This window comes from Nicotiana sylvestris, chromosome 2 (assembly GCF_000393655.2).
Source record: "Nicotiana sylvestris chromosome 2, ASM39365v2, whole genome shotgun sequence".
NCBI lineage: Eukaryota > Viridiplantae > Streptophyta > Magnoliopsida > Solanales > Solanaceae > Nicotiana > Nicotiana sylvestris.
The window spans coordinates 207,384,996-207,390,592 of record NC_091058.1 but is presented as its reverse complement, the minus strand read 5'-3'; the positions used below and the strand labels follow the sequence as shown (position 1 = coordinate 207,390,592).

General features: G+C 34.0%; 1 non-coding gene across 1 annotated transcript; it reads left to right on the top strand.

Moving 5' to 3' along the window:
* The first annotated feature begins 3,296 nt into the window (after positions 1-3,296).
* On the top strand, positions 3,297-3,378 carry TRNAS-AGA (transfer RNA serine (anticodon AGA)). Its single transcript has one exon. It is a non-coding gene; the product is annotated as a tRNA-Ser (tRNA).
* The last annotated feature ends 2,219 nt before the right edge of the window (positions 3,379-5,597 follow it).

The following is a 5,597-nucleotide window of genomic DNA, read 5'->3' as shown; positions in this document are numbered from 1 at the left end:
ACCCGAGATCACGTTCTTGCCGCGAGTACTCGACTCCAAATGGTTCAAAATTTATATTTTCAGAATCCTCACACTCTCACGAGTTCAGTCATACCAAAAGTACAAAAATCAGACCTCAAATGATTCCTCAAATCATCACTCAAAGGTCTCTAATTAATTAAGCCCTAACCCCCAAATTACCACTGATTTTTCTTGATTTTTCATGCTTATAATGATGAAAATCACTCCAATAACGAGTTTAGGGACCAAAGACCTTATCCCAATGAACTCTTCTGAAAATCTCTCTTGAAAATGCTCTCCAAGCCTTCTTCCCATTTGAAAAGAGGTAAAAAAAAATAGCTCAAATTCGCGAAAGCAAGAATTATATATTTCTGCCCAACTAATCCTCTTTTGTGGTCCCGTTTTTGCGGACAAACGGTCGCATCTGCGACAATCACTAACTCAGCCTATTTCCGCACTTGCGACTCCCCATTCGCAGATGCGGTACCACTTCTGCGGCTCCTGCTGGCTTATCCTCTTTCCGCTTTTGCGATGGATCCGCCGCTTCTGCGGTTCCGCACCTGCGGAACCCAACCGCAGGTGCGGTTATGACAGAGATCAACAACTTCAGCTGCTTCAAACCACTTCCAATTCTTCCGACGACCATCCGAAATCATCCCGAGGTCCCCGGGACCTCAACCAAAATCACAAACAAGTCTAATACCACTATCCAAACTTATACCAATCCTTAAAGCACCTAAAACAATATCAAAACGACGAATCAACCACAGATTCAAGCCTAAGAGTTCCAAAATTCTAAAAATACGCTTTTGATCAAAAAGTCTATCAAACCTTGTCCGAATGACCTGGAATTTTGTACACACGTCACATTCAACACTATAGAGCTTCTCCAACTTCCAGAATTCCATTCCGACCCTCGGATCAAAAACTCACTATCGAACCGGAAACTTCAAAATTCGACTTCCGGCATTTCAAGCCTAAATTAGCTATGGACCTCCAAAACACAATCCGAACATGCCCCTAAGCCCAAAATCACCCAACGAAGCTAACGAAACCATCGAAAGTCCATTCCAAGGTCGTCTTCATACTGCTCCAACTACTATCAAATTTCCAACACTTAAGCTCTCATTTAGGGACTAAGTGTCCCAAAACTCTCCGAAACTCAAAATCGAACATCCCGGCAAATCAAAATAGCAGAAATAAGTATGGAAAAAGTAGTAAATAGGGGATCAGAGCGTAAATTCATAAAATGATCGGTCGGATCGTTACATTATATCTGAATTCTATTTGACTACATGATACAATTGCTAAATTTTAGGTTCGTTCATTTGTGAATATGTTAAGTATATAGAGACTTATTGAATTTTTTTATTCGCAACTCTATTAGATTGAAGGCTATTGACTATTGAGCCTACTCGAAGAGATGGGGCAAAAAAAAAAAGGAGAAGGGCAAAAGTTTGGCAAATGTGGGTTGTCACTCAACCCTTGATAGCAATCAAATATCACAAATATATGTAGAAGAAAAAGGAGAGAGGAAAGGAAAGAAAAGAGAAATGGATATAATTGAATCATTAATTGGATACATTAATAATGAGGTGTGAGCCTTTTAAGGGGAATATATATAACTTGTAAAAAAATTCTTTTTGAAAGCTACAAAACCTAGAGAAAATGGGTAAATAAATTTCTATTATAGTATATATAGGAAAAACTCCCTAAAAAGAAAAAAAGGGTTTCTTCATGGATAAATATTAACTAGTCGATGGTAACGTGCGTTGCACGTTTATTCCCTATCATTATTACAAAATATCGACAAATTCAAAAAAAGTATTAAGTTATAAAAAAGGAAATGCTGCAACTAATAAAAAATGTCAATTTACCATTTAAATTTTATTCATTAAATGAAATTCATAGTAGCGGAGTGGTGTAATTTTCATTTAGCAAGAAGTGTTTGAAGCTAATTAAGATAATATAACCTCTAATGGTACAAATATGTTGATGAATTCCTATTCTAAATTTAATAAACACATGTAAATAGTCTAAACAAAATTAGGAAAGACATGAAGAAATATATATTTCAACCAAACCTCCACACAAAGCATAATGACTATACATTTATCTTCGCCCCAAACATTCAAAAGTAGGATTGTTCGCTCAAATTTATAAATACTCCCTCAGAAGTTGAAATAAAAATATAATTATAATAAAATCTAACAAGATTCAAGAATTATGTATACAAACACAACCATAATTTATATATTTCAAACCCCAAGCAATAGTAGAAAAGGCACCTGAGTAAATAAAAGACAAATGAACAAAAATAACAAAGAGAATACATGAAGAGTTCATCTGGCGACATAATATTTGCCTTGGCCTCGACAATAATCCTAGGACACTCTACTCGGTAGAAAATACAGATCGAGCATATACAACAATGTATGAATAAGGCCTTCTGAATTTCCATTGCCCAACACCTCGAATATCAAGATGATAACTCACTTATCATTGTCAGTAAATAGCCAATAATGTTATTGTAAATCAATGAAAAAAATATTATTTTCACATGGCACAGTTCACATAAAAATCTTGTAAGGTATTTGCACTTATAAGCCAAAAAGTACACTCAAGGATAATGCAATAGTCTCAAAAGTCACGATAATAAAAGGTTAATTAGCTAATTTTCTTCATTTCCATTACAAGTGAAACAAACACGACATATTAGAGGCTTTAATTTCAGAATAACTTTTTAATTAGTAACTTTTAAGTATGTAATTATTTCTAAAAGTTGCGCAACTCCAAATGCCAAGCAAAATGTGGAAACGTACATATATATATATATATATATAATTAAATAGTAGTAACTCTTTAGTGTCTTGCATTGTAACTTACAATTGAATATTAGTCCATACAAGAATTTATGACGTATAATTACATATTTGTACAATAATAACAAATTGAATATGTGTAATGAAAGGATAAAATGGTCGATCAATGTTTCAAGGAGATATTAGTAAAATAACTTCCACTAAAAGTCTCCACACTTATAATATAGTATGATGATGATATGATATGATGATTAGTCGTAATTAAGCTTGAGATTTTGGGAGAAATTTGTTTCTTTTTCCTCTGCCATTAGCCCATTGCTCTGTGTACAGATCCAAGAAACAATTCAGTTTTCTATTTTGTACATTCTCGATATTTTGTTATGTTGATTAAATTTGAGGTGTCGGCTCTTTGAGATTTGCCCAAAAATATATTTATTGGTTATATAAAAATCTATTAGATTTTCTCACCATCAAGTGGTCGTGCCGGAGTGGTTATCGGGCATGACTAGAAATCATGTGGGCTTTGCCCGCGCAGGTTCGAATCCTGCCGACCACGTTTCTGTTTTGTTTCAATTTTTTAGGATTCTGTTGTATTCCTCCAACAACCACATTTTATCTACGTTACTCTCATTGTTTAAAGCAGGGGTGTCAATGGATATTCGAAAACCAACCGAACCGTATTGCCAAATCGATTTTTAAGTTTCTTTTTAAAAAGCCGTACGTTTTTATATAAATCTATAACCGCACTGATAATTAGGGTATGTTTTTTTTTATTTTATAAAAATAAACCGAAAAAAATACCGAATCGTACCAAATAAATTTTACATGTGAAAAATATATTTATCTAGTAAGTTAAAAAATAATAATGCATTAAATTTTTTTTGGGCCTTGGAATTATGAAAACTATTACAAACCAACAAGTAATTAAACTCAAAATACTAATTCCTAAAACCTATTATGCTACTTCTATTCAAACCAACAAGTAGTTAAACTCAAAATACTAATTCCTAAAACCTATTATGCTACTTCTATTAAACTAAGTTATTTGAAGTATCTGTATTAGTAAGACACAAAGTATTATAGCGATTACGAGTAGCAAACTACAATGTATTGAATATGTTTCCGTTCATATAATTTGGATTTATCTTTTTGAATATTTAATCTTCTATAGATTTTATTCTTGAGTCCTAGCTTGGTAAATATCTTTCTACTTGTGTGATTTATATTTTTTTTTGCCTTTGCTTGGTTTCTTTTACGTTGTTGTAGAATAGTTGATGGATCTATACTCTAGTCATCTTTTATTTTTCTTTAATCATCATCCTTTAAATAGTAAAAATATCTAAAGAGTTTTGCTAAGGCCTATAAAAGAACGTATGTTATTGCATTCTACTTCTATTGGTGAATTTTACATGATATTTAAAAAAATATCGAAAATTAATCGAACCATACCGATACCAAAGAGAAACCGATATGATTGGTACGGTTTTGAAAAGTTTAATTTTGGTTATTGATCGGCTCTAACCCCGCACCACTATATAATGGCGAGGAGTGATCGATGCAACTTTTATCTGAAAGGTCGGGATCGATATCCACAGAGAGTTAATATTGGTTTGGAGTTGAGTTTCTATCTAATCTAGCTATTTGCGTTGCTTTTAATTGCACTTCTAACCATGTTTGGAGTTGTTACTATACTACTTTTAATACTATTGATTGCTGAAAATAAATCAAGTACAATATTTTTGTAAAGTTTTCTCAAGTGATAAAAAGCACTAGGGAAGTGACTTACACCTAGGCGAGTATCTAGTGGGATCTAAAATTTAGGACAAGCTTGTTATATTTGGGATCGAGATATAATCTTTACAAAAATTACCCACTCTATACCTCTCGGTAGTTTGAGTGACTTTGCCCTAATTGGCTTTCTCAAGCCCAATTGGGTGTTCAAACAATACAAGTAAAATTGGCTCAAGTCGGGTATTACTATCTCTAGGTTTAACCCTTTAATTGGGGCTATCAATCTCTTGAGTGCACCCCAATTCCTTGTTAGCCTAATTTTCCTAAACTTAGTCCCTCTTTCTCAAGAAGAGTCTAACTCATAAAGGCATGAATCAATGTTTGCAACCACCAATTCTACAATTAAAGCATGAATCAAGCTAAATATCACTAACCCATAAACAATTAAACCCTAATTTGAAGACCTATTAAATACTCACACTAGGGTTGGGTCATAACCCTAGCTAATGAGTTTAGCTACTCATAATAAAGGTAGAAATCGAAGATAAAGATGAAATATAAGCCATAAAAGTTAATTACAAGAAGAAAATCTAAGGTTAATAGCTAAAGTTGCTCTAAAATTACTCTAAGTAGTAAAATACGGCTGTTCACGAGCTCCTCAAAACAAAAGATACCCTAAATATCTAAAAAAGATATATTTATACACAACTGAAATTACTGGACAAAAATACCCCTGCGGAGGTTCCGCTGTCAGCGCAATACTGAGTGCCTCAATGCTTGGACTTTCGTGGCCGCGCAAAAGCAAGCGTGGACCGCGTTTCTTCCATTTTGGACTGGGGCTGGGCTTGATTTTGCTGGGCGCGTAAAAGAGATCGCCTCAGTGTTGTCTTCAACTGCGGCAGCGTAAAATGTTCGTGGACCGCACTTTTCATTTAAGCTCAAATTTCCAGGTCTCTGAATATTTAATTCACCCTCAGTGGAATTAGCACCGCGACTGATGAGTGGTGATTTTACCACTTATTCTAGTCTCTTTCATTTAGTTTT